Source organism: Neolamprologus brichardi, chromosome 1, assembly GCF_056152115.1.
Source record: "Neolamprologus brichardi isolate AB-2024 chromosome 1, ASM5615211v1, whole genome shotgun sequence".
NCBI classification, from domain to species: domain Eukaryota; kingdom Metazoa; phylum Chordata; class Actinopteri; order Cichliformes; family Cichlidae; genus Neolamprologus; species Neolamprologus brichardi.
The window spans coordinates 13,885,462-13,895,294 of record NC_142104.1 but is presented as its reverse complement, the minus strand read 5'-3'; positions in this window follow the sequence as shown (position 1 = coordinate 13,895,294).

Below are 9,833 nucleotides of genomic sequence, written 5' to 3'. Positions count from 1 at the left end.
CACCAATATGTTATGTCACAGCCAGCTGAACTGGACACTCGAAGCTACTCCACTAGCTAAATGACCTAATGTTAAACTTTAACGTAAACAAAAGAATATGTGATGCTAGTAAAAGTTACTTTATTCAAGTGTCTTGCCTCTATATTTTAAATCTAGTTAGAGATATTTAGCATTATATTTAGTCATTACAACACTCCACTCACCGCTGTCTTACTTTTTGTCACTGAATTGCTTTTGTTGCTGTCATTAAGTTTGTTTACACAAAACCTCTCACTGAGACTGTGCTGACTGAAGTCTTGAACATTGAAGCTAGTTTGTCAGCTCTCGATGTCCCTTACTGGGCTGGGATCCCACACTGTTAAACTGTCTTACCTGCTGGCAGCCAGTGTGAAGAATAATAAGAATCCAGATGAAGTCCATGAGTAATAAAGAGGGCAAGGAAGGGAAGTAGCTGGCCAATCAGTGGAGGACCCCAGCCCATCCTGTGTGCTGTGGGACCCCAGCCTGTCCTGTGGGAATAAGAAAAGTATTATTATTACTAAAAAATATTGTATTACGAATAAGGCTGTGTTTAAAAGTAAGTGTTGAGAAGTGATTTAAAAGTAGAGTTTGCTTCTTCTGGTAAAAAGTTCCACAGGTGCAGGTCTGTCACAGAAAATACTTCCTGTTGAGATGAGTAAGTATCAACAGTTCACATGGGCTGACAATAAAAATGTAAGTGATGGGCTCAATTCATAAGGTTTCATTAAATCTACAATGTAAGTGGGATTTATTTACTCTACATGTACCTGAAGCATGAAGACAAATCTATAAAATATGTGTGCTTGTATTTTTTAAAAAGAATAAAAAAAATAATATCTTGACATCAAAGAGTAATAGAAACATTGAACAAAACACTTTAATGCAATTAGAAAATGCAAGATTAGTTGCACTAAACTACAATTAAGAATAATAATACCAAATTCTTTTTTCAATAGCTTGGCAGGTACAAATGATGGCAGAAATTATTTCTTACAAAAAAGAAGTTACATAATTATGGAGAAGCGGAGAGAATGATAGGAGTGATCATATTTGTGACAGGCAGACAGCGTCGCACTGAGAGTATTATGATAATGATATTAATGATGGATCTTAGTAAATGTGTGTGTGTGTATCAGAGTTCAGTAGGAGATGTCTCACCTCACACTGGGCCTCTCAGTTCGATGCCATCTGTTCTGCCAGCGTGCACACACACACACACACACACACACACACACACACACACACCTACACACACACACACACACACACACACACACACACACACAAATCACCTCCGAAGATCATGATCCTATAAAAATACACACATGTACAATTTAGAATAGAAAACAGGAATGCACAATTCACAATCTCATGCAAGAAGATGTCAAAAACTATTCATGCTTTGTGCAAGGAGGCCGACACGTAAATCACACTCACAGTCCCAGACGGTTGGTAATCCTGGCTATACCCACAATCCTCAGTTATGAGAGTTCAGCCAAAGGGAAACCAGCATGTTGTCTGCCTATTGGACATACATGAGATCAGGGACCAATGTTTTGTGTCTATTTTAGCGTGTTTTTGTATGTATACATTTCTGACACTACTGAATGGGTTCACTTTAGACGTGGAGTCTTTGTAAGTGTCACTGGAAATTTGACAAATAGTGTTATTTAAAAAGTTTAGTTCAGCTTTTTAATTTTTGGCCTACAGAAAACAGTGAAGGTCATAAAAAAAAGTCATTTAATGCAATGTTTTAAACCACCGTAGTGTTAATAACTAATGTCTTATTACATGTTACTCTCCGCTCTCCATTTTCTTCTTCTCTTCTTCTCTCTTCTGTCTTATAGTTTCTCTCATTGTTCTGTCAGACATGAAAAGTCAAGAAAAGTGAAAATTTAGTGGCAAAAATATTTCATATATCAAAGGCTTATCTGTCACCGTGTTTTCTCACTCTGACACACATACAGGAGTTTGGGCATAAAGTACATGCTTTGGTATTCTGGCGATGCCTAGACTGCATATGACCAACTCACACAGGGACAAACACACGCAGAGAGACACACGCAATGTGTGCATCTATGTGGCGTTGCCTGGACGGTGTAGGAGCAGCATATCTGTCAGTGTGTGACAGGTTGACAGCTCAAGCTCCCAGCACTTTGTCCACTATCATCACGTCAAGAAGCACACACATACACCCGCACATGCAACCCACGAAGTGATCATTTCAAAAAAGGGCCACAATGGCCACTCTAATACTTATTGTCATGAGCCTCGGTTTTGGACCCAGGACCAGTTATGGACTTTCAGTTTCTGTTTAATATTCTCTGTTTGACTTGTAGCTTTTCAGTGTAAGCTAATATTACTTTTGTCTAGGTTTTGTTTTCTTTCATATTCATAATTATCCTTTTTAGTTGTTCTTCAAGGTTTTTTCTTTTCCTCGTATGTTCCCTGTGTCTAGCCTGTGTTTATTTTGGCTCTCCCACATTTAGTCAGTGTTGTCTTCATGCCTGTTTTCTTTTTGTCTATGTCAAGTTTGTGTCTTTGTGTCTGTCTCTTGTAATATTTTGATAGCCTCTTGTCTTGTGTGTACTGTCTTCAGCTTCGCCTCCTCTGTCTCGTTAGCCAGATTTAGTTTACCTGTGTTCCCTGGTGTTTTCCATTATGTAACCTCATGTATGTATGTGTGTCATTTATGATATTCCAATTGCAAAGAACACAAGACTAGTAGAAAAAAACTGGTTTTAGTTTAAAGGAGAAATATATCATACTCTAAGTATTTTTGTAAAAACTAGTTAACTTATATAAAAGTGTTATATATATATATATGTTATATATGCATATGAGAGTTTTCTGAAACAAACAACAGGGGTCATGATTCATCATAAGTTTGAAAGCCTTACAGCTTCTGAGTTCATGCCACACCTTCTCTCTTTCCAATATTTCCCGTCACTGGCATTTCGACACTATCAGCCACAGCAGAAATGCTGTATATTGTCTTCAGAAAACAACAATAATTTAAATTAATTAATGGTATCAGATTCAATAGGATATCAAAAACCAGCAGGCACTATTATGAGTTTTATACTGATTCCGTTCAATGTCACGTCAAAGTTATCAGCACTTTACTGAGCCTGACTTACAGGCTCATGGCAATGCACAATATGCAGACACCACATGAGTGCCAATAGTATTATCTAACCATAATAGCTGCATTTAATGATATACACACACGCGCCCCAAGTCTTCTTTTTATTTCTGCAGATGGGGTTCAGGACTTACAAAACCAAGCCAGGTCAGACCAGATAATTTGAGTCAGTCGCACAATCATGGATCACAGCTTTAGTACATTTCATATAATTAAGGATTGTGGATTTGAAGCAGACTAAACAATGGGGCCAAATTAAATTTTCAGTTTCTCAGTGAAAGACGCTCTGGCTGGTCTGAAAATACAATCAAACTACTAGAATACAGACGTAGTCTCTAACAGGATTGAGGGGCATACTGACTCACAATATGGCATCTTCCTCTTTCTTTCTTTCTGTCTGATTCTATTACTCTCCCTCCCTTTCTCTCCCTCTCTCTTGCTCTCTCGTCATCACAGTTCAACATTCAATGGATCTGCAGCCATAGTTTAATTCTACAGTTCTTCTATTATAAGGCCTGTATTGTGTCTCCTGGCGTAGAACAGTGTGAGAAACCAGAAGCAATAATGCACAGTGGAAGAGCACAATCACAGCTTTAGTGGTCAGACACACTGAGATTGAGATAAATAAAGGAAGAAGAAAGCCAAGAAGAATGTTGGAACAAGAAAAAATACGAGTGAATTGAAATACCCATTCAAGCAGGCTTGGGTAAAAAAAGTTCTTAAGTGTGCCAGTGTTCATTAAGTGCTAACTTTTGGAACAAGAAAATGAAAGGGGTTGTTAAGAAGCATGTAATAAAACACACTTAGAGACGGGAATACAGACAGAGAGGCTGTTTAATAGAGGGAGAGAATTAAGGGAGACTGTTTGAAATAGCAGAAAAAGAAGCAGAATTAGATAAAGACAAGAGTGAGGAAGGTCAGAGTAAAATTTATTCCCTCGAAGCATATGAGGACACACATAGACAGACATTGACAATGGTACAGTATACTAAATATTTTAATATTAGGCTCCAGGGTCAGTTATGCATCTTTGTAGAGGTCTAGAAAACAGTTATGCATGCCATATACAATTTACATTGTATGCGGCATGCTTTCAAGCAGCTGTCAAGTTACATCTCTAACAAGAGAAGTGGAAAAAAAGATTTAATCATAAATGGTTTTGTGAATGTCATACCATTAATCTACAAACACAGAATGCAGGAAAAAATTTGGATTTCAAATATCTTTGTTTGAATACATGCCAATAAGATATGTCATGGAAATTTCGCAAAAAAAGAAAAAAAAGAAAAAGAAAAGAGACTCAATCGGGTCAAGGAAGGACAGAGAGAGGAAACGAGAGACAGAAACTGACAGAAAGACAAAAGGGAGATTACACAGAGACATGGATTGAAACTGAAGAAGATGGAAAGAATAAGACAGGGAAAAAATTCAACAAAGTTACAGGAAGACAGAGAATAAAAAGTGAGATATTGAATGAAACAATAAGAGACATTGGACAGCCTTTTCCCAGTAAGTGAAAGACTTCAAACTCCAGTGGATAAGAGAGCTGCACTTTATGGGGCTATTCTCTCTGCATTAGCATTAGCTATAGCTCTCAGACTGACAACGTAGCGCTCTGTTCTCAAGGTCAGGAGGGGCACTCACTACCAAGGGCCACGACTACAGACTCACTCATAGTCATAGACTCTATTCAACACACACTCAGGCATTCTTATATACAAACAGAACACACTGGCAAACCCAGACAAACACAGGCAAAAACTTTTAGGCAATAACAGTTCAAATATAACGTGATGATTAGGAGATTATGGATTGCTTATTAATGGTTGTTTCATCTATTCAAGCTCTCTGTGGTGCATTCAAGCAGAAAAAGTAAGCATGCTAAACACATGGCTCCCTTGACTGCTGTAGTATGTCATTGGCAGTTAAGCACTGGCTACTGGCTAATCATTTTGCTAAACCTCATTAAGACATTATTTATGCAGGAAGCGTCATTTGTGTCCTGTATTAGCTTGGCCTGGCCCAATCCTAATGAAGACACTAACTCATCTGTTGTGGGAAAAGTAAAAAAAACACTAAAAGGATGTCTCTCCTGTTGTTCTGTATGCTGCCTATAGGGAATGGTCTTGTGGAGAAAACTAAGGTATTGATGTTCCCGTAATGGCTACTTGACCATCCCACTTAATGCTTATCAAAGAAATTTGATGGTGAAATATGATCTTGTGTTTTTCCTGGAGTCAGCTGATAATTTTTTGGACGCCAAAGATTTCTACATAAAGCACGCGCACAGCAAGTAAGCGAGAAAAAAAAACAAAGGGGGAAAAGATAGCACTGAGGCAATCTGTGATGTGGTTTTTTGATAACCATAATCATAATCTGCCTAGGGCGATCCAATTCCTGAGACAGTTTATGGGGTAGGGACGGCCATCAGAATTAGAATGAGACGAACATAAATGGCTATTTATCCTGTGTGTGTGTGTGTGTGTGTGCGTCTGTCATGAATGGCTATTTAGGTGGATTAAGGGATTGGTGAGGCCATCTGAAACACATAAAGCGACCTCACAGTGTGGTTGAAACAGGCATAGAACTCGACATTCAATAGATAAAACCTTTAAACATTAGAATCTGTTTAAAAAAATCTACTTTTATCAATATTGAAAAGTGTGTATATTCATAATCCCAAATGTTGTGTGTATGAGTGTGTGCTTTATGTATATAAAACATTTAATCCTCAATGTGCATAAGTATACTTATTCATATGGCTTGCGTGTTTGCACTTGAACGTGTTCTTAAATACGGTTCTGTAAGTGTATGTGTGTGTGTGTGTTAGTGAGTGACTGAGCGTTGAGAGAGTGGTAATTACCATTCAGCAGCAGCTAAAGTGACATGTTTGAGGAAGAGATAAGGGGACATAAATTGGCCTGGTATAAAATGGTGATATTTCCTCCACTGCTTTAGAAAAACCCATTTACTCTGCCTCTTTAGCATGTCAAGACCCCGTCACTACCCTCTCATCCCCTCGGCCAGAAGAACTCATTCGTGCACACACGCTCGCGCACACATACACTTACATGCCTCATGCAGTCAGCCGGCTCCTTGTGAAAAAGTGCTCATCTGCATTCTGCTATTAACTTGGAGAGACACAGTGAGAGAGAGAGAGAGACAGAAAGGGTGTGTGTAAATCAGTGTAATGGGGCCAGGACCTCAGTAGCTCTAAAAAGAGAGCAGACATGTGGAGGACAAGACATGATTTTTTTTTCTTTCATGAAGAGAAGCAGCGATACAGCACATCTGTCACTGCCAGCCACACAATTGGTCCTACAGTCACACAGACAGAGAAACATGAACAGAAAGAAAGCGAGTAAAGGCGATGGAGAAGAATAAGAGTGGACAGAGCTCAAATCTGACAACACTGGACCAACAGACTCTCACCTTTAGTCTATGTTTTTCTGATTCTTTGTGGATTTTGTTTAATTGTTATTAGCAGTAGTACAAATGATACTGCTTTTTTCAGTTACATTAGTGCTAACAGATCTAAAACATCTGTAATCTAACTACACTCCAACACTCACAAAGACGGGGTACTTTCCTTAAAAATATCACCATGATGGAAACAAAAACATTATGTTTTTGTTTCTAGAGCCTGTTCACATGTCAGATGTTTAGGTCACTGTTTTTTATTTTGTGACATGTATTACACATTCATTTGTTAATTTGTGTATTTAAAAATCCATCCATGAGGGGGAGAGAGGAAAAAACTGATGAAGTGAAGAATTTGTGTATAAATAGTTTAATTTAGCATTTTGGTAAGTAAGTTTGTGTGCATGTGTTTCTGTGTGTGTTTAAGAATTAACTAAAGCATCACTGTGTACGTCACTACATCGGCATCTGCATAATGGATTTTTGTGTGTAACTGCAAACACCTTGCCCTATTGTCACACAGGTGCCTTGACTCACCTTAACTCTTTGTGTCTTAAAGAGCAGTAATGTTTGCATTTGGAGGTTCACAGAATTTGTTTTCCTGTACCTTCTAGCATTCATTTGTGATGAGTTGGAACTCAAAAATTAATCTCACTATTTTTATAAATAAAGCACTAATGTCAAAGGAACGAGATGCCTCCAGATTTGACCAAACAGCGATATCTGACACCTTGGGAATGAGAAAAATCTTGTCCTTCAGCTTTTACTGAGGTCATCAAAACAGTTGTATGTGTCAAGTAGCAACTTGGTCATGGCCCTTGTTTTGATTGAGTAAAAAATGCCCATACTACGGAGCTAGTAGACACTTGACTCCACAAGAAGGCACTAGATGACCCTAAGGGGACTGAAGACATTTAACTTTGAAGACATTAGAAAAGACATCAGAAAGCCCTTGTTCATTGAGATTTCAGGCTTGGTTGAACATTTACAAAGACTTGGAGTGCCAAGAGGAGCTTTTGAGAATTTCTACATCCTCCTAGTGGTACCCAAGTAACATCTAACATGGAGTTGACTAGCTCTTTGCTTATTTCCACTGAGTTTGCTGCAAGTGTGATAGCTAATATTTACTCTGTTTCTGTGACTGTGTCAACATGCCTCTCTACACATCACAGTCTCTGTTCCTCAGGTCTTTTCCCCTGGCACTGTTCCACAACTTTACCACTACTGAGCATCTCTATACAGGCCCCAACTAGTCTCATGAAGGTGCCTTTGCCCAGTGTGTGGCTGACATGATTCTGAGTCAAATGCCACACTACCTGTTCCCGAGACTGCTACAGAAATAGTCAACTCAACCTTTATTGATACATCTCTTCCAGGGACATGTGACACTAAACCGTACTGTTTGCCAGTTAAAGCTTTAGAGTTTGAGTCAGCAAATGTCTTCCAAACTCCAATAGTCACTGGGAACTCTAGGGTTTCTTTGCTAGAGTCAGCCATCACGTCGTGATTTTCTGCTCCAGGACTCTGCCACTGGTTCTGGAATGTATTTGCTGGCCTCTTATCAGGCTCACCTTCCTTCCTTCCTGTCCTCTCGGCCAAACTCAGAGGAGATGAGCCCTCATTCGTCCACCCATCCAAGGCACCTATTTCAAGGGATGAACCAGTATTGTGTCTAAAAACAACTTAGCACAGAATATTGTAAATTTTAATTTGTATCTTTAGGCACTTTGTTACTATCAGTCTGTCGCACAAAACACAATTTATTTTAATTTTAACTGGAGAAGTAAGGACAAAAGAAAAAATCCAGCAAACACATGATAAAGGACCTGAGAGATGCATCTGGTCATTCAGTCAATCCATCTACTGTTCAATAACGCGTCGTCAGAAATGGGCTGAGTGGAAGTGTGGTTGTCAAGAAGACATTCGTTATGAAAGAAAACAGGGAGGAAAGGCTCAAGGATACTAAATTACGCAGAACTGCGCAGAGAAAGTCAGTAGCAACATGTCCTAGGGAGTGATGAATCCAAGTTTTGATTGTTTACTTCAACACATTGTCATTATGTGTGGAGGAGGTCAGGAGCGAGGTACAGCAGTGAGTGTCTACAGCCATCTGTAAAACACTGTAGAGGCTCTGTCATGGTTTGTGGATGCATTTCAGCCATTGGTGTTAGAGATGGACTTTTTAATGCATGGCCTTCAGATTTTGATGCACCATACAATACCATCTGTAAAGTGTCTAATTGGCAACAGCTTCATTTACCAGCATGACAGTAATCCCAAACAAACTGTAAAAGCATACCTGGATAGAAAAGCACACAATCCAACACTATCAGTTATGGACTGGCCTCCACAGCCCAGATCTCAACATTATTTGTGGGATCCTCTTGTAAGACAAAGGAAACAAAAAAGGCAAACACCCAGAGAAGAGCTTTGAATGTCCTTCAAATAGCCTGGAGAACTGCTGAAGAAATGACATGAAAGCTTGCCCAAGAGACTTTCTATTATGTTAAAGAAGACGATCACACCAAATGTAGACTTTTATGCTCATTAGGATTGTACAAACTCTGCTTTGCATTTCCATGTACGTTCACATTCAATAAATCATTGGACCTATTTCCCATCTTTCTAGCAAAATGAGAGGCGGCTCAAGACTTTTAAGCACTGTACTATATGGTTTCAGTCACTTGATAGAAAACTTAAAATTGTTTAAAAAGTCTTTGAATATAGTGGAAAGAATCCATTCAGTTTGCAGCCTTTGTCAGCCTTAGTCAATCACAATGTTTCTATTGCTCACTGGTGAAAGTAGAGAAAAATCTTTTCTCCTTGAACAAAGTTATAAAAGACAAAACCTTTCAACAGCGCCACACAGAGAAGATTGTGAATCATTTCCACGTGCCATGTGCTCCAGGTCGCAGGTTAGAGCCCTTGGTGCGTTACTTACCAAATACGCTCACTCGAGCCACAGGGGAAGAGGTGAGAAGAAAGGAGGAGGAGAGGAAGAGGAGTGGAGAGGAGCAGAGAGGAGGTGAGGTCAGACCTCTCTTTAGCCTCACAGCTGTGGGCGTATAAGCCTTTTTTCTCACAGGTAAATAAAAGCCACACCCTGTGTGTGTTTGTGTGTGTGTTAATGTGTACAAACCTGCTTCCCCTGGCTGCCAGCTCTACACCGCTGACACAACCCCAGGCACAATCTCTTCTTACCCTCGTTCGATTCATACACCCTCCATCCCTTGTTTTATACTGTCCT